Raw genomic sequence first — 25,965 nt, 5'->3', positions numbered from 1 at the left:
TGAGGGACATGGAGATCCAGCTTTGCAGCTTTTAAATATATGGAGAAATTGAAGTTGCATTGACTGCAGAGAGCTGGAAATATGATATACTGCTGATAATTGAGAATTTGACAGATACGGAGAACTACATTTGCTGATAAAATGAGAACTTGTGGAATTTCAGTTTGATGAATGAGGAGTTATTAGAAATGTGGATATTGTAAGCAATAGAGAGATGAATGCAAAGGGATGGTAGAAAATAGTGCATTAACTGACTGAAACTGAAATATTTGTACGTTCTCGGAAGGAACAGCTGCCACAAGTCTCAACTTTCTTTGAAATGGTAAGTTGTGCATATATTGGGAAAGGGATTGATCTGCAGATTGAGTCAATGACTCAATATACTCAACTGTTTGAAACTGAATTTTGGAAGATGCAGAGAGCCAGGTTTGCTTAAATTGAATGATATGAAAAAATTGAAGATGCAGTGAACGTGGTGATGCTGCAAATTTGTCTAATCTAACGAATTGCTGCAATAGAGAATTTTATAGATAGAGAAAACAAGATTTGCTGTTAAAGGGAACTTGAGAAATTGTACATTCAAGTAATTGAGGATTAGCTGGAAAGAAGGAGATTGTTACAAACAGAGGCATTTATGTAGATAGGCAGTGGAACTTGGTTGAGAGACTGCGACTGTTCATTCAAAGAAGCAGCAGAAGCTACAAGCAGCGAATTTCACGCAGATACTGCACATAAGGGGAATGAGAAATATCTGCAGTCAGGCAAAAAGCTAGAATTTGATCCGTTGCCAGAAATTGATATTTTGCTGCATAACTAGAGCCAGGTTTGCTTAAATTCAAGGATATCAAGAAATTGAAGGAATGGCCTATGCAGAGCAACTGGAAATGAGCAGAGTTTGGTTATTTATTTGCAAGAAACTGAATACTTGCTGGATACCGAGATCCTGATTTCGAAAACACATAGAAATGGAGACATTGGAGGCCTAGTCGAACAATGAAGATTTGTAAGTGGGTAGATTGCTAGCAATAAAGACATCAATGCAGATCGACTGTAGATATTATTTAGATGAAAAAAATAATTGAAATGGCGAATCTTGTACACTCAGTGAACGAGCAAATGCCACAAGCCGCACAAAACCTTTGAGATTCATCTGCAGATTGAGAAAATGACTAAATATAATGAATCGTTTGAAACTGCAATTTGAAAGATACAGAGAGCCAGGTTTGCTTAAATTGAATGATGTGAAGTGTTTGAAGTTGCAGTGACCGTGAGGAAGCTGCAAATTTGCTTAATCCAACAAATTGCTGCAATAGAGAAATTGATAGATACAGAGAAGGAGATTTGCAGATACAGAGAAACTGAGAAATTATACGTTCAGGTGAATGAGGAATAGCTGGAAATAAGGACATTGTGAGAAACAGAGAAATTTATCGATGTAGGCAGTAGAATTTCATAGAGATGGCGAGGCTAATTGAAACTTGTTAATCCAAACAAGCAGCAGAAGCTAAAAGGAGCAAATTTCATGCAAATGGCATATACTACCAATATGGGGAATGAGAAATATCTGCAGTCAGACAAAATGCTACAATTTGAACAAATGCCAGATATTGATATTTTACTGGATGCCGAGCGCCAGGATTGCTTAAATTCAAGGATATGGAGAAATTGAATGAATGGCCTACGCAGAGAATCTGGAAATGAACAGAGTCTGGTTCTTTATTTGCAAGAAACTGAATTCTTGCTGGATATCGAGATCCTGATTTCTCAAAAAAGACAGAAATGGAGACATTGAAAGCCTCGTCGAACAATGAGATTTGCAAATGGGAAGATTGTTTGTAATAGAAACATTAATGCACTTCGACAGTAGAAGTAATTGGACATGGAGAAATTAATTGAAATGGCGAATCGTGTATACTCAGTGAACGAGCAGATGACACAAAGAGCGACTTTTGTGAAAATGGGAGACTTTGCAGACATGGGGAATGAGAAATATCCGCGGATAGAGAAAATCGAAGAACTTGATCAATTGATTGATACTGATATTTGGAGGGACATGGAGATCCAGCTTTGCAGCTTTTAAATATATGGAGAAATTGAAGTTGCATTGACTGCAGAGAGCTGGAAATATGATATACTGCTGATAATTGAGAATTTGACAGATACGGAGAACTACATTTGCTGATAAAATGAGAACTTGTGGAATTTCAGTTTGATGAATGAGGAGTTATTAGAAATGTGGATATTGTAAGCAATAGAGAGATGAATGCAAAGGGATGGTAGAAAATAGTGCATTAACTGACTGAAACTGAAATATTTGTACGTTCTCGGAAGGAACAGCTGCCACAAGTCTCAACTTTCTTTGAAATGGTAAGTTGTGCATATATTGGGAAAGGGATTGATCTGCAGATTGAGTCAATGACTCAATATACTCAACTGTTTGAAACTGAATTTTGGAAGATGCAGAGAGCCAGGTTTGCTTAAATTGAATGATATGAAAAAATTGAAGATGCAGTGAACGTGGTGATGCTGCAAATTTGTCTAATCTAACGAATTGCTGCAATAGAGAATTTTATAGATAGAGAAAACAAGATTTGCTGTTAAAGGGAACTTGAGAAATTGTACATTCAAGTAATTGAGGATTAGCTGGAAAGAAGGAGATTGTTACAAACAGAGGCATTTATGTAGATAGGCAGTGGAACTTGGTTGAGAGACTGCGACTGTTCATTCAAAGAAGCAGCAGAAGCTACAAGCAGCGAATTTCACGCAGATACTGCACATAAGGGGAATGAGAAATATCTGCAGTCAGGCAAAAAGCTAGAATTTGATCCGTTGCCAGAAATTGATATTTTGCTGCATAACTAGAGCCAGGTTTGCTTAAATTCAAGGATATCAAGAAATTGAAGGAATGGCCTATGCAGAGCAACTGGAAATGAGCAGAGTTTGGTTATTTATTTGCAAGAAACTGAATACTTGCTGGATACCGAGATCCTGATTTCGAAAACACATAGAAATGGAGACATTGGAGGCCTAGTCGAACAATGAAGATTTGTAAGTGGGTAGATTGCTAGCAATAAAGACATCAATGCAGATCGACTGTAGATATTATTTAGATGAAAAAAATAATTGAAATGGCGAATCTTGTACACTCAGTGAACGAGCAAATGCCACAAGCCGCACAAAACCTTTGAGATTCATCTGCAGATTGAGAAAATGACTAAATATAATGAATCGTTTGAAACTGCAATTTGAAAGATACAGAGAGCCAGGTTTGCTTAAATTGAATGATGTGAAGTGTTTGAAGTTGCAGTGACCGTGAGGAAGCTGCAAATTTGCTTAATCCAACAAATTGCTGCAATAGAGAAATTGATAGATACAGAGAAGGAGATTTGCTGATACAGAGAAATTGAGAAATTATACGTTCAGGTGAATGAGGAATAGCTGGAAATAAGGACATTGTTAGAAACAGAGAAATTTATCGATGTAGGCAGTAGAATTTCATAGAGATGGCGAGGCTAATTGAAACTTGTTAATCCAAACAAGCAGCAGAAGCTAAAAGGAGCAAATTTCATGCAAATGGCAGATACTACAAATATGGGGAATGAGAAATATCTGCAGTCAGACAAAATGCTACAATTTGATCAAATGCCAGATATTGATATTTTGCTGGATACCGAGCGCCAGGATTGCTTAAATTCAAGGATATGGAGAAATTGAATGAATGGCCTACGCAGAGAATCTGGAAATGAACAGAGTCTGGTTCTTTATTTGCAAGAAACTGAATTCTTGCTGGATATCGAGATCCTGATTTCTCAAAAAAGACAGAAATGGAGACATTGAAAGCCTCGTCGAACAATGAGATTTGCAAATGGGAAGATTGTTTGTAATAGAAACATTAATGCACTTCGACAGTAGAAGTAATTGGACATGGAGAAATTAATTGAAATGGCGAATCGTGTATACTCAGTGAACGAGCAGATGACACAAAGAGCGACTTTTGTGAAAATGGGAGACTTTGCAGACATGGGGAATGAGAAATATCCGCGGATAGAGAAAATCGAAGAACTTGATCAATTGATTGATACTGATATTTTGAGGGACATGGAGATCCAGCTTTGCAGCTTTTAAATATATGGAGAAATTGAAGTTGCATTGACTGCAGAGAGCTGGAAATATGATATACTGCTGATAATTGAGAATTTGACAGATACGGAGAACTACATTTGCTGATAAAATGAGAACTTGTGGAATTTCAGTTTGATGAATGAGGAGTTATTAGAAATGTGGATATTGTCATCGATAGAGAGATGAATGCAAAGGGATGGTAGAAAATAGTGCAGTAACTGATTGAAACTGAAATATTTGTACGTTCTCGGAAGGAACAGCTGCCACAAGTCTCAACTTTCTTTGAAATGGGAAGTTGTGCATATATTGGGAAAGGGATTGATCTGCAGATTGAGTAAATGACTCAATATACTCAACTGTTTGAAACTGAATTTTGGAAGATGCAGAGAGCCAGGTTTGCTTAAATTGAATGATATGAAAAAATTGAAGATGCAGTGAACGTGGTGATGCTGCAAATTTGTCTAATCTAACGAATTGCTGCAATAGAGAATTTTATAGATAGAGAAAACAAGATTTGCTGTTAAAGGGAACTTGAGAAATTGTACATTCAAGTAATTGAGGATTAGCTGGAAAGAAGGAGATTGTTACAAACAGAGGCATTTATGTAGATAGGCAGTGGAACTTCGTTGAGAGACTGAGACTGTTCATTCAAAGAAGCAGCAGAAGCTACAAGCAGCGAATTTCACGCAGATACTGCACATAAGGGGAATGAGAAATATCTGCAGTCAGGCAAAATGCTAGAATTTGATCCGTTGCCAGAAATTGATATTTTGCTGCATAACTAGAGCCAGGTTTGCTTAAATTCAAGGATATCAAGAAATTGAAGGAATGGCCTATGCAGAGCAACTGGAAATGAGCAGAGTTTGGTTATTTATTTGCAAGAAACTGAATACTTGCTGGATACCGAGATCCTGATTTCGAAAACAGATAGAAATGGAGACATTGGAGGCCTAGTCGAACAATGAAGATTTGCAAAGTGGGTAGATTGCTAGCAATAGAGACATCAATGCAGATCGACTGTAGATATTATTTAGATGAAAAAAATAATTGAAATGGCGAATCTTGTACACTCAGTGAACGAGCAAATGCCACAAGCCGCACAAAACCTTTGAGATTCATCTGCAGATTGAGAAAATGACTAAATATAATGAATCGTTTGAAACTGCAGTTTGAAAGATACAGAGAGCCAGGTTTGCCTAAATTGAATGATGTGAAGAGTTTGAAGTTGCGGTGACCGTGAGGAAGCTGCAAATTTACCTAATCCAACAAATTGCAGCAATAGAGAAATTGATAGATGCAGAGAAGGAGATTTGCAGATACAGAGAAATTGAGAAATTATACGTTCAGGTGAATGAGGAATAGTTGGAAATAAGGAGATTGTTAGAAACAGAGAAATTTATCGATGTAGGCAGTAGAATTTAATAGAGATAGCGAGGCTGATGGAAACTTGTTAATCCAAACAAGCAGCAGAAGCTAAAAGGAGCCAATTTCATGCAAATGGCAGATACCACAAATATGGGGAATGAGAAATATCTGCAGTCAGACAAAAATTTGATCAAATGTAAGAAATTGATATTTTGCTGGATACCGAGAGCCTGGATTGCTTAAATTCAGGGATATGGAGAAATTAAATGAATGGCCTACGCAGAGAATCTGGAAATGAACAGAGTCTGGTTCTTTATTTGCAAGGAACTGAATTCTTGCTGGATATCGAGATCCTTATTTCTCGAAAAAGATAGAAATGGAGACATTGAAAGCCAAGTCGAAAAATGAAGATTTGCAAATGTGAAGATTGTTAGTAACAGAGACATTAATGCAATTCGACAGTAGAAATTATTCGACATGGAGAAAATAATTGAAACAGCGTATCGTGTACACTCAGTGAACGAGCAGATGACACAAAGAGCGAATATTGTGAAAATAGGAGATTTTGCAGACATGGGGAATGAAAAATATCCGCGGATAGAGAAAATCGAAGATCTTGATCAATTGATTGATACTGACATTTTGAGGGACATGGAGAACCAGCTTTGCAGCATTTAAATATATGGAGAAATTGAAGTTGCATTGACTGCAGAGAGCTGGAAATATGATATACTGCTGATAATTGAGAATTTGACAGATACGGAGAGCAACATTTGCTGATAACATGAGAACTTGTGGAATTTCAGTTTGAGATGAATGAGGAGTTATTAGAAATGTAGATCTTGTTAGCAATAGTGAGATGAATGCAAAGGGATGGTAGAAAATAGTGCAGTAACTGATTGAAACTGAAATATTTGTACGTTCGCGGAAGGAACAGCTGCCACAAGTCGCAACTTTCTTTGAAATGGGAAGTTTAGCATGTGTGGGGAAATAGATTGATCTGCAGATTGAGAAAATGACCCAATATACTCAATTGTGTGAAACTGAAGATTGGAAGATGTAGAGAGCCAGGTTTGCTTAAATTGAATGATATGAAGAAATTGAAGATGCAGTAAATGTGGTGATGCTGCAAATTTGTCTAATCTAACGAATTGCTGCAATAGAGAATTTTATAGATAGAGAAAACAAGATTTGCTGTTAAAGGGAACTTGAGAAATTGTACATTCAGGTGAATGAGGATTAGCTGGAAAGAAGGAGATTGTTACAAACAGAAGCTTTTATGTAGATAGGCAGTGGAACTTCGTAGAGAAACTGAGACTGATGGAATTCATTCAAAGAAACAGCAGAAGCTACAAGCAGCGAATTTCATGCAAATGGCAGATACTACAAATATGGGGGATGAGAAATATCTGCAGTCAGATAAAATACTACAATTTGATCAAATTCCAGAAATTGATATTTTGCTGGATACCGACAGCCAGGTGTGCTTAAACTCAAGGATATGGAGAAATTGAATGAATGGCCTACGCAGAGAATCGGGAAATGAGCAGAGTCTGGTTCTTTATTTGCAAGAAACTGAATTCTTGCTGGATATCGAGATCCTGATTTCTCGAAAAAGATATAAATGGAGACATTGAAAGCCTCGTCGAAAATTGAAGATATGAAAATGTGAAGATTTTTAGTAATAGAGACATTAATGCACATCGACAGTAGAAATTATTGGACATGGCGAAATTAATTGAAACGGCGAATCGTGTACACTCAGGGAATGAGCAGATGACACAAAGAGTGAATTTTGCGAAAATGAGAGATTTTGCAGACATGGGGAATGAGAAATATCCGCGGATAGAGAAAATCGATGAACTTGATCAATTGATTGATACTGATATTTTGAGGGACATGGAGAATCAGCTTTGCAGCATTTAAATATATGGAGAAATTGAAGTTGCATTGACTGCAGAGAGCTGGAAATATGATATACTGCTGATAATTGAGAATTTGACAGATACGGAGAACTACATTTGCTGATAACATGAGAACTTGCGGAATTTCAGTTTGAGATGAATGAAGAGTTATTAGAAATGTGGATATTGTTAGCAATAGAGAGATGAATGCAAAGGGATGGTAGAAAATAGTGCAGTAACTGATTGAAACTGAAATATTTGTACGTTCGCGGAAGGAACAGCTGCCACAAGTCACAACTTTCTTTGAAATGGGAAGTTTTGCATATATTGGGAAAGTGATTGATCTGCAGATTGGGAAAATGATCCAATATACTCAATTGTGTGAAACTGAAGTTTGGAAGATGCAGAGAGCCAGGTTTGCTTAAATTGAATGATATGAAGAAATTGAAGATGCAGTAAATGTGGTGATGCTGCAAATTTTTCTAATCTAACCAATTGCTGCATTAGAGAATTTTATAGATACAGAAAACAAAATTTGCTGTTAAAGGGAACTTGAGAAATTGTACATTCAGGTGAATGTGGATTAACTGGAAAGAAGGAGATTGTTACAAACAGAGGCATTTATGTAGATAGGCCGTGGAACTTGGTAGAGAAACTGAGACTGATGGAAATAGAGAAACCTGTTCATTCATAGAAGAAGCAGGAGCTACAAGCAACGAATTTCATGCAAATGGCAGATACATAAGGGGAATGAGAAATATCTGTAGTCAGACAAAATGCTAGATTTTGATCAGTTGCCAGAAATTGATATTTTGGTGCATAACTGCCAGGTTTGCTTAAATTCAAGGATATCAAGAAATTGAAGGAATGGCCTATGCAGAGCAACTGGAAATGAGCAGAGATTGGTTATTTATTTGGAAGAAACTGAATACTTGATGGATACCGAGTTCCTGATTTCTAAAACAGATAGAAATGGAGACATTGGAGGCCTAGTCGAACAATGAAGATTTGCAAATGGGTAGATTGCTAGCAATAGAGACATCAATGCAGATCGACTGTAGATATAATTGGAGATGGAAAAAATAATTGAAATGGCGAATCTTGTACACTCAGTGAACGAGCAAATGCCACCAGCCACACAAAACTTTGAGATTCATCTGCAGATTGAGAAAATGACTAAATATAATGAATCGTTTGAAACTGCAGTTTGAAAGATTCAGAGAGCCAGGTTTGCTTAAATTGAATGATGTGAAGTGTTTGAAGTTGCAGTGACCGTGAGGAAGCTGCAAATTTGCCTAATCCAACAAATCGCTGCAATAGAGAAATTGATAGACACAGAGATGGAGACTTGCTGATACAGAGAAATTGAGAAATTGTACGTTCAGGTGAATGAGGAATAGCTGGAAATAAGGAGATTGTTTGAAACAGAGAAATTTATCGATGTAGGCTTTGAACTTAATAGAGATGGCGATGCTGATGGTAACTTGTTAATCCAAACAAGCAGCAGAAGCTAAAAGGAGCAAATTTCATGCAAATGGCAGATACTACAAATATGGGGAATGAGAAATATCTGCAGTCAGACAAACATTTGATCTAATGTCAGAAATTGATATTTTGCTGGATACCGAGAGCCAGGATTGCTTAAATTCAAGGATATGGAGAAATTGAATGAATGGCCTACGCAGAGAATCTGGAAATGAGCAGTGTCTGGTTCTTTATTTGCAAGAAACTGAATTCTTGCTGGAAATCGAGATCCTGATTTCTCAAAAAAGACAGAAATGGAGACATTGAAAGCCTCGTCGAAAAATGAAGATTTGCAAATGGGAAGATTGTTAGTAATAGAGACATTAATGCACTTCGACAGTAGAAATTATTGGACATGGAGAAATTAATTGAAATGGCGAAACATGTACACTCAGTGAACGAGCAGATGACACAAAGAGCGACTATTGTGAAAATGGGAGATTTTGCAGACATGGGGAATGAGAAACATCCGCGGGTAGAGAAAAACGATGAGATGGATCAATTGATTGATACTGATATTTTGAGGGACATGGAGATCCAGCTTTGCAGCATTTAAATATATGGAGAAATTGAAGTTGCATTGACTGCAGAGAGCTGGAAATATGATATACTGCTGATAATTGAGAATTGACAGATATGGAGAACTACATTTGCTGATAAGTGAGAACTTGTGGAATTTCAGTTTGATGAATGAGGCGTTATTAGAAATGTGGATATTGTTAGCAGTAGAGAGATGAATGCAGAGGGATGGTAGAAAGAAGTGCAGTAACAGATTGAAACTGAAGTATTTGTAAGTTCGCGGAAGGAACAGCTGCCACAAGTCGCAACTTTCTTTGAAATGGCAAGATTTGCATATATTGGGAAAGAGATTGATCTGCAGATTGAGAAAATGACTCAATATACTCAACTGTTTGAAACTGAAGTTTGGAAGATGCAGAGAGCCAGGTTTGCTTAAGTTGAATGATATGAAGAAATTGAAGATGCAGTAAATGTGGTTAATGCTGCAAATTTTTCTAATCTAACGAATTGCTGCAATAGAGAATTTTATAGGTACAGAAAACAAGATTTGCTGTTAAAGGGAACTTGAGAAATTGTACATTCAGGTGAATGAGGATTAGCTGGAAGGAAGGAGATTGTTACAAACAGAGGCATTCATGTAGATAGGCAGTGGGACTTCGTAGAGAGACTGAGACTGTTCATTCAAAGAAGCAGCAAAGAAGCTACAAGCAACGAATTTCAAGCAAATGGCAGATACTACACATAAGGGGAATAAGAAATATCTGCAGTCAGGCAAAATGCTAGAATTTGATCCGTTGCCAGAAATTGATATTTTGCTGCATAACGAGAGCCAGGTTTGCTTAAATTCAAGGATATCAAGAAATTGAAGGAATGGACTACGCAGAGCAACTGGAAATGAGCAGAGTTTGGTTATTTATTTGCAAGAAACTGAATACTTGCAGGATACCGAGATCCTGATTTCTAAAACAGATAGAAATGGAGACATTGGAGGCCTAGTCGAACAATGAAGATTTGCAAGTGGGTAGATTGCTAGCAATAAAGACATCAATGCAGATCGACTGTAGATATTATTTAGATGAAAAAAATAATTGAAATGGCGAATCTTGTACACTCAGTGAACAAGCAAATGCCACAAGCCGCACAAAATTTTGAGATTCATCTGCAGATTGAGAAAATGAGTAAATATAATGAATCGTTTGAAACTGCAGTTTGAAAGATACAGAGAGCCAGGTTTGCTTAAATTGAATGATGTGAAGAGTTTGAAGTTGCGCTGACTGTGAAGAAGCTGCAAATTTGCCTAATCCAAGAAATTGCTGCAATTGAGAAATTGATACATGCAGAGAAGGAGATTTGCTGATACAGAGAAATAGAGAAATTGTACATTCAGGTGAATGAGGAATAGCTGGAAATAAGAAGATTGTTAGAAACAGAGAAATTTATGTACGTACACAGTAGAATTTAATCGAGATGGCGATGCTGATGCAAACGTTTTAATCCAAACAAGCAGCTGAAGCAAAAAGGAGCAAATTTCATGCAAATGGCATATACTACAAATATGGGGAATGAGAAATACCTGCAGTCAGACAAAATGCTACAATTTGATCAAGCAATTGATCAACTTCCTGCATTTTCTCAATCTGCAAATACTTCTCAATATTTGCATGAACTTCCATTTGCATGAAATGTGCTGCATGTAGCTTTTGCGCCTCCTCTCAATGTACAAGTTTCTCCATTTCCATCAATCTCACTATCTCCACTAATTTCCATTGCCTATCGACATAAATGTCTCTATTTCTAATACTCTATTGATTTCCAGCTGTTCGTCATTGACCTGAAGCTACAAATTCTCAATGACCCCTTATCAGCAAAAGTACTCTTTTTTAATTGTATTCTCAATTCCCAGCAATTTCTTATACATTCCCATCATTGACTGCAACTTCAATTTCTCAAAATCATTCAATTTCAGCAAACCTAGCTTTGTGTGTCTATCAAACTGTCAATTTTTGGCAATTGATCAAATTCCGGCATTATCGCTAGCTGCAGATACTTCTCATTTCCAATATTTGGAAGAACTCTCATTCCCATGAAATTGACTACTTGTAGCATCTGCTCTTTCAAAGAATGTACATATGTCTTAATTTCCATCAATTTCTCTAACATTACTAATTTCTACTGTCCTTTTCCTCTAATCTCTCTATTTCTAATAATATCCACATTTCCGCTTTGATCTCAAACTAAAATTCCTCAAATTCTCTCTTTATCAGCAAAGATAGATCTCTGCATCTATCAAATAGTGAATTTTCAGCAGCATGTTATATTCAGCACATTCCAGTTTCTCCGCGTTCAATGCAACTTCAATTTCGCTATATCCTGCAAATTCGTCAACGCTGGCTCTCTGTGCTTCGGGAAATGTCAATATCAAACAATTGGTCAACGTCTTAAATTTTCAATACCAGCATGTATTTCCGAATCCATATATTTGCACAATCACCCATTTTCCCGAAATTCGCTCTTAACAACATTTGCTCGTTCACAGACAGCACAAGTTTCTCCTTTGTCATCAATTTCTCCATCTCCAATAATTTCTACTGTCCACCTGCATTAATGCCTCTAATGTTAACAGTCTACACATTTTGAAATGTTCAATGTTTGAATAAACCTTCAATCAATTCATTTGAATATTTGTCAAGACATCGGTTCCACTATATCCATCAAGTACTCAGATTCTTGCAATTAATCGAATTCTGCATATTTCCTGCGTCTCAGCATTAACCACACCTTCAATTTCTCCATAACGTTGAATATAAGCAAACGCTGGCTAGTATCAAGCAAAATATCAATTTCTACTCCTGGATCAGATTGTAGGATTTTCTCTATTTGCAGATTTTTCTCATTCCCCATGTTTGTATAATCTCCCATTTGAAGGAAATTCGCTGCTAATAGCTGTTTCTCATTCTCTGATTGTACAAGATTCTCCATTTCCATCAATGGCACAATCTCCATTAAAATCTACAGCCCATCGACATAAATGTCTATTTCTAAACTTTCCTTATTTCCAACTATTCGTCGCAGATCTGAACCTACGATTTCTCAATTTCCCCTTTAACAGCAAAACTAGTCCTCCCTATCGATCAAATTCTCAATTCCAAACAATTTCTGAGAAAGATCACATTTACAGATTCTCCAGCTTAACCATAACTTCAAATTCCCCATGTCACTCAATTTCAGCAAACCTAGCTCTTTCTATCCATTAAACTAACAATTTCTAGCAATTGATCAATTCCTGGCAGTTCAGCTATGTGGAGATATTTCTCATTTCTGATATTTGGAAGAACTTCCATTTCCATGAAATTCGCTGCTTGTAGCATCTGCTCCTACCCCGAATGTACAAATTTCTCGTTTCTATCAGTTTCTCAATCTCTGCTTATTTCTTACTGTCCATTTGCATTAATCTCTCGATCTCTCCTCAAACCACATTTCCATCAAATCCTCATTCATCTCAACATGAAATTCCTCAAGTTCTCTCATTATCAGCAAACTTTGTATTCTGCTTGTGTCAAATTCTTAATTTGCAGCAGTATGTCATATTCAGCACATTTCCTGAATCTCTGCATTCAACACCACTTCAATTACTCCATATCCATTAAATTCTGCAATGCTTGCTCTCCGTGCCTCGTGAAATGTCACTTGCAAGCAATTGAACAACTTCCTGCATTTTCACAATCTGCAAAAACTTCTCAATATTTGCATGAACTTCCATTTGCATGAAATTTGCTGCATGTAGCATTTGCGCCTTCTCTGAATGTACAAGTTTCTCCATTTCCATCAATCTCACTACCTCCACTAATTTCCATTGCCTATCGACATAAATGTCTCTATTTCTAATACTCTCTTGATTTCCAGCTGTTCGTCATTGACCTGAAGCTACAAATTCTCAATGACCCCTTATCAGCAAAAGTACTCTTTTTTAATTGTATTCTCAGTTCCCAGCAATTTCTTATACATTCCCATCATTGACTGCAACTTCAATTTCTCAAAATCATTCAATTTCAGCAAACGTGGCTTTGTGTGTCTATCAAACTGTCAATTTTTGGCAATTGATCAAATTCCGGCATTATCGCTAGCTGCAGATACTTCTCATTTCCAATATTTGGAAGAACTCTCGTTTCCATGAAATTGACTCCTTGTAGCATCTGCTCTTTCAAAGAATGTACATATGTCTTAATTTCCATCAATCTCTCTAACACTACTAATTTCTACTGTCCTTTTCGTCGAATATCTCTATTTCTAATAATATCCACATTTCCGCTTTCATCTCAAACTAAAATTCCTCAAATTCTCTCTTTATCAGCAAAGATAGATCTCTGCATCTATCAAATAGTGAATTTTCAGCAGCATGTTATATTCAGCACATTTCAGTTTCTCCGCATTCAATGCAACTTCAATGTCGCTATATCCTCCAAATTCGGCAACGCTGGCTCTCTGTGCTTCGCGAAATGTCAATATCAAACAATTGGTCAATGTCTTAAATTTTCGCTACCAGCATGTATTTCCGAATCCATATATTTGCACAATCACCCATTTTCCCGAAATTCGCTCTTAACAACATTTGCTCATTCACAGACAGCACAAGTTTCTCCTTTGTCATCAATTTCTCCATCTCCAATAATTTCTACTGTCCACCTGCATTAATGCCTCTAATGTTAACAGTCTACACATTTTGAAATGTTCAATGTTTGAATAAACCTTCAATCAATTCATTTGAATATTTGTCAAGACATCGGTTCCACTATATCCATCAAGTACTCAGATTCTTGCAATTAATCGAATTCTGCATATTTCCTGCTTCTCAGCATTAACCACACCTTCAATTTCTGCATAACGTTGAATATAAGCAAACGCTGGCTAGTATCAAGCAAAATATCAATTTCTACTCCTGGATCAGATTGTAGGATTTTCTCTATTTGCAGATTTTTCTCATTCCCCATGTTTGTATAATCTCCCATTTGAAGGAAATTCGCTGCTAATAGCTGTTTCTCATTCTCTGATTGTACAAGATTCTCCATTTCCATCAATGGCACAATCTCCATTAAAATCTACAGCCCATCGACATAAATGTGTATTTCTAAACTTTCCTTATTTCCAACTATTCGTCGCAGATCTGAACCTACGATTTCTCAATTTCCCCTTTAACAGCAAAACTAGTCCTCCCTATCGATCAAATTCTCAATTCCAAACAATTTCTGAGAAAGATCACATTTACAGATTCTCCAGCTTAACCATAACTTCAAATTCCCCATGTCACTCAATTTCAGCAAACCTAGCTCTTTCTATCCATTAAACTAACAATTTCTAGCAATTGATCAATTCCTGGCAGTTCAGCTATGTGGAGATATTTCTCATTTCTGATATTTGGAAGAACTTCCACTTCCATGAAATTCGCTGCTTGTAGCATCTGCTCCTACCCCGAATGTACAAATTTCTCGTTTCTATCAGTTTCTCAATCTCTGCTTATTTCTTACTGTCCATTTGCATTAATCTCTCGATCTCTCCTCAAACCACATTTCCATCAAATCCTCATTCATCTCAACATGAAATTCCTCAAGTTCTCTCATTATCAGCAAACTTTGTATTCTGCTTGTGTCAAATTCTTAATTTGCAGCAGTATGTCATATTCAGCACATTTCCTGAATCTCTGCATTCAACACCACTTCAATTACTCCATATCCATTAAATTCTGCAATGCTTGCTCTCCGTGCCTCGTGAAATGTCACTTGCAAGCAATTGAACAACTTCCTGCATTTTCACAATCTGCAAAAACTTCTCAATATTTGCATGAACTTCCATTTGCATGAAATTTGCTGCATGTAGCATTTGCGCCTTCTCTGAATGTACAAGTTTCTCCATTTCCATCAATCTCACTACCTCCACTAATTTCCATTGCCTATCGACATAAATGTCTCTATTTCTAATACTCTCTTGATTTCCAGCTGTTCGTCATTGACCTGAAGCTACAAATTCTCAATGACCCCTTATCAGCAAAAGTACTCTTTTTTAATTGTATTCTCAGTTCCCAGCAATTTCTTATACATTCCCATCATTGACTGCAACTTCAATTTCTCAAAATCATTCAATTTCAGCAAACGTGGCTTTGTGTGTCTATCAAACTGTCCATTTTTGGCAATTGATCAAATTCCGGCATTATCGCTAGCTGCAGATACTTCTCATTTCCAATATTTGGAAGAACTCTCGTTTCCATGAAATTGACTCCTTGTAGCATCTGCTCTTTCAAAGAATGTACATATGTCCTAATTTCCATCAATTTCTCTAACACTACTAATTTCTACTGTCCTTTTCGTCGAATATCTCTATTTCTAATAATATCCACATTTCCGCTTTCATCTCAAACTAAAATTCCTCAAATTCTCTCTTTCTCAGCAAAGATAGATCTCTGCATCTATCAAATAGTGAATTTTCAGCAGCATGTTATATTCAGCACATTTCCAGTTTCTCCGCATTCAATGCAACGTCAGTTTCGCTATATCCTCCAACTTCGGCAACGCTGGCTCTCTGTGCTTCGGGAAATGTCGATATCAAACAATTGGTCAACGTCTTACATTTTCAATACCAGCATGTATTTCCGAATCCATATATTTGCACAATCACCCATTTTCCCGAAATTCGCTCTTAACAACATTTGCTCGTTCACAGACAGCACAAGTTTCTCCTTTGTCATCAATTTCTCCATCTCCAATAATTTCTACTGTCCACCTGCATTAATGCCTCTAATGTTAACAGTCTACACATTTTGAAATGTTCAATGTTTGAATAAACCTTCAATCAATTCATTTGAATATTTGTCAAGACATCGGTTCCACTATATCCATCAAGTACTCAGATTCTTGCAATTAATCGAATTCTGCATATTTCCTGCGTCTCAGCATTAACCACACCTTCAATTTCTCCATAACGTTGAATATAAGCAAACGCTGGCTAGTATCAAGCAAAATATCAATTTCTACTCCTGGATCAGATTGTAGGATTTTCTCTATTTGCAGATTTTTCTCATTCCCCATGTTTGTATAATCTCCCATTTGAAGGAAATTCGCTGCTAATAGCTGTTTCTCATTCTCTGATTGTACAAGATTCTCCATTTCCATCAATGGCACAATCTCCATTAAAATCTACAGCCCATCGACATAAATGTCTATTTCTAAACTTTCCTTATTTCCAACTATTCGTCGCAGATCTGAACCTACGATTTCTCAATTTCCCCTTTAACAGCAAAACTAGTCCTCCCTATCGATCAAATTCTCAATTCCAAACAATTTCTGAGAAAGATCACATTTACAGATTCTCCAGCTTAACCATAACTTCAAATTCCCCATGTCACTCAATTTCAGCAAACCTAGCTCTTTCTATCCATTAAACTAACGATTTCTAGCAATTGATCAATTCCTGGCAGTTCAGCTATGTGGAGATATTTCTCATTTCTGATATTTGGAAGAACTTCCATTTCCATGAAATTCGCTGCTTGTAGCATCTGCTCCTACCCCGAATGTACAAATTTCTCGTTTCTATCAGTTTCTCTATCTCTGCTTATTTCTTACTGTCCATTTGCATTAATCTCTCGATCACTCCTCAAACCACATTTCCATCAAATCCTCATTCATCTCAACATGAAATTCCTCAAGTTCTCTCATTATCAGCAAACTTTGTATTCTGCTTGTGTCAAATTCTTAATTTGCAGCAGTATGTCATATTCAGCACATTTCCTGAATCTCTGCATTCAACACCACTTCAAATACTCCATATACATCAAATTCTGCAACGCTTGCTCTCCGTGCCTCGTGAAATGTCACTTGCAAGCAATTGATAAACTTCCTGCATTTTCTCAATCTGCAAATACTTCTCAATATTTGCATGAACTTCCATTTGCATGAAATTTGCTGCATGTAGCTTTTGCGCCTTCTCTGAATGTACAAGTTTCTCCATTTCCATCAATCTCACTATCTCCCCTAATTTCCATTGCCTATTGACATAAATGTCTCTATTTCTAATACTCTCTTGATTTCCAGCTGTTCGTCATTGACCTGAAGTCACAAATTCTCAATGTTCCCTTAATCAGCAAAAGTACTCTTTTTTAATTGTATTCTCAGTTCCCAGCAAATTCTTATACATTCCCATCATTGACTGCAACTTCAATTTCTCAAAATCATTCAATTTCAGCAAACCTAGCTTTGTGTGTCTATCAAACTGTCAATTTTTGGCAATTGATCAAATTCCGGCATTATCGCTAGCTGCAGATACTTCTCATTTCCAATATTTGGAAGAACTCTCGTTCCCATGAAATTGACTCCTTGTAGCATCTGCTCTTTCAAACAATGTACATATGTCTTAATTTCCATCAATTTCTCTAACATTACTAATTTCTACTGCCCTTTTCCTACAATCTCTCTATTTCTAATAATATCCACATTTCCGCTTTCATCTCAAACTAAAATTCCTCAAATTCTCACTTCATCAGCAAAGATAGATCTCTGCATCTATCAAATAGTGAATTTTCAGCAGCATGTTATATTCAGCACATTTCCAGTTTCTCCGCATTCAATGCAACTTCAATGTCGCTATATCCTCCAAATTCGGCAACGCTGGCTCTCTGTGCTTCGGGAAATGTCAATATCAAACAATTGGTCAACGTCTTAAATTTTCGCTACCAGCATGTATTTCCGAATCCATATATTTGCACAATCACCCATTTTCCCGAAATTCGCTCTTAGCAACATTTGCTCATTCACAGACAGCACAAGTTTCTCCTTTGTCATCAATTTCTCCATCTCCAATAATTTCTACTGTCCACCTGCATTAATGCCTCTAATGTTAACTGTCTACATATTATGAAATGTTCATTGTTCGAATAAGCCTTCAATCACTTCATTTGAATATTTGTCAAGACATCGGTTCCACTATATCCATCAGGTACTCAGGTTCTTGCAATTAATCGAATTCTGCATATTTCCAGCTTCTCAGCATTAACCACACCTTCAATTTCTCCATAACGTTGAATATAAGCAAACACTGGCTAGTATCAAGAAAAAAATCAATTTCTACTCATTGATCAGATTGTAGGATTTTCCCTATTTGCAGATTTTTCTCATTCCCCATGTTTGTATAATCTCCCATTTTAAGGAAATTCGCTGCTAATAGCTGTTTCTCATTCTCTGATTGTACAAGATTCTCCATTTCCATCAATGGCACAATCTCCATTAAAATCTACAGCCAATCGACATAAATGTCTATATTTCTAATACTCTCTTGATTTCCAGCTGTTCGTCATTGACCTGAAGCTTCAAATTCTCAATGTCCCCTTATCAGCAAAAGCACTCTTTTTCAATTGTATTCTCAGTTCCCAGCAATTTCTTATACATTCCCATCATTGACTGCAACTTCAATTTCTCAAAATCATTCAATTTCAGCAAACCTAGCTTTGTGTGTCTATCAAACTGTCAATTTTTGGCAATTGATCAAATTCCAAATTATCGCTAGCTGCAGATACTTCTCATTACCAATATTTGGAAGAACTCTCGTTCCCATGAAATTGACTCCTTGTAGCATCGGCTGTTTAAAAGAATGTACATATGTCTTAATTTCCATCAATTTCTCTAACACTACTAATTTCTACTGTCCTTTTCCTCTAATCTCTCTATTTCTAATAATATCCACATTTCCACTTTCATCTTAAACTAAAATTCCTCAAATTCTCTCTTTATCAGCAAAGATAGATCTCTGCATCTATCAAATAGTGAATTTTCAGCAGCATGTTATATTCAGCACATTTCCAGTTTCTCCGCATTCAATGCAACTTCAACTTCGCTATATCCTCCAAATTCGGCAATTCTCTGATTGTACAAGATTCTCCATTTCCATCAATGGCACAATATCCATTAATTTCTACAGCCCATCGACATAAATGTCTATTTCTAAACTTTCCTTATTTCTAACTATTCGTCGCAGATCTGAACCTACAATTTAAAATTTCCCCTTTAGCAGCAAAACTAGTCCTCCCTATCGATCAAATTCTTAATTCCAAACAATTTCTGAGAAAGGGCACATTTACAGAATCTTCAGCTTAACCACAACTTCAAATTCCCCATGTCATTCAATTTCAGCAAATCTAGCTCTTTCTATCCATTCAACTAACAGTTTGTAGCAATTGATCAATTCCTGGCAGGTCAACTATGTGGAGATATTTCTCATTTCTGATATTTGAAAGAACTTACATTTCCATGAAATTCGCTCCTTGTAGCATCTGCTCCTACCCCGATTGTACAAATTTCTCGATTTCTATCAGTTTCTCTATCTCTGCTTATTTCTTACTGTCCATTTGCATTAATCTCTCGATCTCTCCTCAAACCACATTTCCATCAAATCCTCATTCATCTCAACATAAAATTCCTCAAGTTCTCTCATTATCAGCAGACTTTGTATTCTGAATGTATCAAATTCTTGATTTGCAGCAGTATGTCATATTCAGCACATTCCCTGAATCTCTGCATTCAACACAACTTCACTTACTCCATATCCATCAAATTCTGCCACGCTTGCTCTCCGTGCCTCGTGAAATGTCACTTTCAAGCAATTGATCAACTTCCTGCATTTTCTCAATCTGCAAATACTTCTCAATATTTGCATGATCTTCCATTTGCATGAAATTTGCTGCATGTCGCTTTTGCGCAATCTCTGAATGTACAAGTTTCTCCATTTCCATCAATCTCACTATCTCCACTAATTTCCATTGCCTATCGACATAAGTGTCTCTATTTCTAATACTCTTTTGATTTCCAGCTGTTTGTCATTGACCTGAAGCTACAAATTCTCAATGTCCCCTTATCAGCAAAAGTACTCTTTTTCAATTGTATTCTCAGTTCCCAGCAATTTCTTATACATTCCCATCATTGACTGCAACTTCAATTTCTCAAAATCATTCAATTTCAGCAAACCTAGCTTTGTGTGTCTATCAAACTGTCAATTTTTGGCAATTGATCAAATTCCGGCATTATCGGTGGCTGCAGATACTTCTCATTTCCAATATTTGGAAGAACTCTCGTTCCCATGAAATTGACTCCTTGTAGCATCTGCTCTTTCAAAGAATGTACATATGTCTTAATTTCCATCAATTTCTCTAACACTACTAATTTCTACTGTCCTTTTCGTCGAATCTCTCTATTTCTAATAATATCGACATTTCCGCTTTCATCTCAAACTAAAATTCCTCAAATTCTCTCTTTATCAGCAAAGATAGATCTCTGCATCTATCAAATAGTGAATTTTCAGCAGCATGTTATATTCAGCACATTTCCAGTTTTTCCGCATTCAATGCAACTTCAATTTCGCTATATCCTCCAAATTCGGCAATGCTCTGATTGTACAAGATTCTCCATTTCCATCAATGGCACAATCTCCATTAATTTCTACAGCCCATCGACATAAATGTCTATTTCTAAACTTTCCTTATTTCCAACTATTCGTCGCAGATCTGAACCTACAATTTCTCAATTTCCCCTTTATCAGCAAAACTAGTCCTCCCTATCGATCAAATTCTCAATTCCAAACAATTTCTGAGAAAGGGCACATTTACAGATTCTCCAGCTTAACCACAACTTCAAATTCCCCATGTCATTCAATTTCAGCAAATCTTGCTCTTTCTATCCATTAAATTAACAATTTCTAGCAATTGATCAATTCCTGGCAGTTCAGCTATGTGGAGATACTTCTCATTTCTGATATTTGGAAGAACTTCCATTTCCATGAAATTCGCTGCTTGTAGCATCTGCTCCTACCCCGAATGTACACATTTCTCGATTTCTATCAGTTTCTCTATCTCTGCTTATTTCTTACTGTCCATTTGCATTAATCTCTCGATCTCTCCTCAAACCACATTTCCATCAAATCCTCATTCATCTCAAAATGAAATTCCTCAAGTTCTCTCATTATCAGCAGACTTTGTATTCTGCATGTGTCAAATTCTTAATTTGCAGCAGTATGTCATATTCAGCACATTTCCTGAATCTCTGCATTCAACACAACTTCACTTACTCCATATTCATCAAATTCTGCAATGCTTGCTCTCCGTGCCTCGTGAAATGTCACATTCAAGCAATTGATCAACTTCCTGCATTTTCTCAATCTGCAAATACTTCTCAATATTTGCATGATCTTCCATTTGCATGAAATTTGCTGCATGTAGCTTTTGCGCATTCTCTGAATGTACAAGTTTCTCCATTTCCATCAATCTCACTATCTACACTAATTTCCATTGCCTCTCGACATAAATGTCTCTATTTCTAATACGCTCTTGATTTCCAGCTGTTCGTCATTGACCTGAAGCTACAAATTCTCAATGTCCCCTTATCAGCAAAACTAGTCCTCCCTATCGATCAAATTCTCAATTCCAAACAATTTCTGAGAAAGAGCACATTTACAGAATCTCCAGCTTAACCACAACTTCAAATTCCCCATGTCATTCAATTTCAGCAAACCTAGCTTTGTGTGTCTATCAAACTGTCCATTTTTGGCAATTGATCAAATTCCGGCATTATCGCTAGCTGCAGATACTTCTCATTTCCAATATTCGGAAGAACTCTCGTTCCCAAGAAATTGACTCCTTGTAGCATCTGCTCTTTCAAAGAATGTACATATGTCTTAATTTCCATCAATTTCTCTAACACTACTAATTTCTACTGTCCTTTTCGTCGAATCTCTCTATTTCTAATAATATCGACATTTCCGCTTTCATCTCAAACTAAAATTCCTCAAATTCTCTCCTTATCAGCAAAGATAGATCTCTGCATCTATCAAATAGTGAATTTTCAGCAGCATGTTATATTCAGCACATTTCCAGTTTCTCCGCATTCAATGCAACTTCAATTTCGCTATATCCTGCAAATTCGGCAACGCTGGCTCTCTGTGCTTCGCGAAATGTCAATATCAAACGATTGGTCAACGTCTTAAATTTTCGCTACCAGCATGTATTTCCGAATCCATATATTTGCACAATCAACCATTTTCCCGAAATTCGCTCTTAACAACATTTGCTCGTTCACAGACAGCACAAGTTTCTCCTTTGTCATCAATTTCTGAATCTCCAATAATTTCTACTGTCCACCTGCATTAATGCCTCTAATGTTAACAGTCTACACATTTTGAAATGTTCATTGTTCGAATAAGACTTCAATCACTTCATTTGAATATTTGTCAAGACATCGGTTCCACTATATCCATCAAGTACTCAGATTCTTGCAATTAATCGAATTCTGCATATTTCCAGCTTCTCAGCATTAACCACACCTTCAATTTCACAATAACGTTGAATATAAGCAAACGCTGGCTAGTATCAAGCAAAATATCAATTTCTACTCATTGATCAGATTGTAGGATTTTCTCTATTTGCAGATTTTTCTCATTCCCCATGTTTGTATAATCTCCCTTTTGAAGGAAATTCGTTGCTAATAGCTGTTTCTCATTCTCTGATTGTACAAGATTCTCCATTTCCATCAATGGCACAATCTCCATTAATTTCTACAGCCCATCGACATAAATGTCTACTTCTAAACTTTCCTTATTTCCAACTATTCGTCGCAGATCTGAACCTACAATTTCTCAATTTCCCCTTTAACAGCGAAACTAGTCCTCCCTATCAATCAAATTCTCAATTCCAAACAATTTCTGAGAAAGAGCACATTTACAGAGTCTCCAGCTTAACCACAACTTCAAATTCCCCATGTCATTCAATTTCAGCAAACCAAGCTCTTTCTATCCATTAAACTAACACTTTGTAGCAATTGATCAATTCCTGGCAGTTCAGCTATGTGGAGATATTTCTCATTTCTGATATTTGGAAGAACTTCCATTTCCATGAAATTCGCTCCTTGTAGCATCTGCTCCTAGCCCGAATGTACACATTTTTTGATTTCTATCAGTTTCTCTATCTCTGCTTATTTCTTACTGTCCATTTGCATTAATCTCTCGATCTCTCCTCAAACCACATTTCCATCAAATCCTCATTCATCTCAACATGAAATTCCTCAAGTTCTCACATTATCAGCAGACTTTGTATTCTGAATGTATCAAATTCTTAATTTGCAGCAGTATGTCATATTCAGCACATTCCCTGAATCTCTGCATTCAACACAACTTCACTTACTCCATATCCATCAAATTCTGCAACGCTTGCTCTCCGTGCCTCGTGAAATGTCACTTTCAAGCAATTGATCAACTTCCTGCATTTTCTCAATCTGCAAATACTTCTCAATATTTGTATGATCTTCCATTTGCATGAAATTTGCTGCATGTAGCTTTTGCGCCTTCACTGAATGTACAAGTTTCTCCATTTCCATCAATCTCACTATCTCCACTAATTTCCACTGCCTGTCGACATAAATGTCTCTATTTCTAATACTCTCTTGATTTCTAGCTGTTCGTCATTGACCTGAAGCTACAAATTCTCAATGTCCCCTTATCAGCAAAAGTACTCTTTTTCAATTGTATTCTGAGTTCCCAGCAATTTCTTATACATTCCCATCATTGACTGCAACTTCAATTTCTCAAAATCATTCAATTTCAGCAAACCTAGCTTTGTGTGTCGATCGATCTGTCAATTTTTGGCAATTGATCAAATTCCGGCATTATTGCTAGCTGCAGATACTTCTCATTTCCAATATTTGGAAGAACCCTCGTTCCCATGAAATTGACTCCTTGTAGCATCTGCTCTTTCGAAGAATGTACATATGCCTTAATTTCCATCCATTTCTCTAACACTACTAATTTCTACTGTCCTTTTCGTCGAATCTCTCTATTTCTAATAATATCGACATTTCCGCTTTCATCTCAAACTAAAATTCCTCAAATTCTCTCTTTATCAGCAAAGATAGATCTCTGCATCTATCAAATAGTGAATTTTCAGCAGCATGTTATATTCAGCACATTTCCAGTTTCTCCGCATTCAATGCAACTTCAATTTCGCTATATCCTCCAAATTCGGCAACGCTGGCTCTCTGTGCTTCGTGAAATGTCAATATCAAACAATTGGTCAACGTCTCAAATTTTCGCTACCAGCATGTATTTCCGAATCCATATATTTGCACAATCAACCATTTTCCCGAAATTCGCTCTTAATAACATTTGCTCGTTCACAGACAGCACAAGTTTCTCCTTTGTCATCAATTTCTCCATCTCCAATAATTTCTACTGTCCACCTGCATTAATGCCTCTAATGTTAACAGTCTACAAATTTTGAAATGTTCTTTGTTCGAATAAGCTTTCAATCACTTCATTTGAATTTTAGTCAAGACATCGTTTCCACTATATCCATCAAGAACTCAGATTCTTGCAATTAATCGAATTCTGCATTTTTCCAGCTTCTCAGCATTAACCACACCTTCAATTTCTCCATAACGTTGAATATAAGCAAACGCTGGCTAGTATCAAGCAAAATATCAATTTCTACTCATTGATCAGATGGTAGGATTTTCTCTATTTGCAGATTTTTCTCTTTCCCCATGTTTGTATAATCTCCCATTTGAAGGAAATTCGTTGCTCACGGCTGTTTCTCATTCTCTGATTGTACAAGATTCTCCATTTCCATCAATGGCACAATCTCCATTAATTTCTACAGCCCTTCGACATAAATGTCTATTTCTAAACTTTCCTTATTTCCAACTATTCGTCGCAGATCTGAACCTACAATTTCTCAATTTCCCCTTTATCAGCAAAACTAGTCCTCCCTATCGATCAAATTCTCAATTCCAAACAATTTCTCAGATAGAGCACATTTACAGAGTCTCCAGCTTAAACACAACTTCAAATTCCTCATGTCATTCAATTTCAGCAAACCTAGCTCTTTCTATCCATTAAACTAACACTTTCTAGCAATTGATCATTTCCTGGCAGTTCAGCTATGTGGAGATATTTCTCATTTCTGATATTTGGAAGAACTTCCATTTCCATGAAATTCGCTGCTTGTAGCATCTGCTCCTACCCCGAATGTACAAATTCCTTGATTTCTATCAGTTTCTCTATCTCTGCTTAATTCTTACTGCCCATTTGCATTAATCTCTCGATCTCGCCTCCAACTACATTTCCATCAAATCCTCATTCATCTCAAAATGAAATTCCTCAAGTTCTCTCATTATCAGCACACTTTGTATTCTGCATGTATGAAATTCTTAATTTGCAGCAGTATGTCATATTCAGCACATTTCCTGAATGTCTGCATTCAACACAACTTCACTTACTCCATATCCATCAAATTCTGCAACGCTTGCTCTCCGTGCCTCGTGAAATGTCACTTTCAAGCATTTGATCAACTTCCTGCATTTTCTCAATCTGCAAATAATTCTCAATACTTGCATGATCTTCCATTTGCATGAAATTTGCTGCATGTAGCTTTTGCGCCTTCGCTGAATGTACAAGTTTCTCCATTTCCATCAATCTCACTATCTCCACTAATTTCCATTGCCTAGCGACATAAATG

This window comes from Carcharodon carcharias, chromosome 8 (genome assembly GCF_017639515.1).
Source record: "Carcharodon carcharias isolate sCarCar2 chromosome 8, sCarCar2.pri, whole genome shotgun sequence".
NCBI lineage: Eukaryota > Metazoa > Chordata > Chondrichthyes > Lamniformes > Lamnidae > Carcharodon > Carcharodon carcharias.
This window is presented reverse-complemented; position numbering follows the sequence as displayed.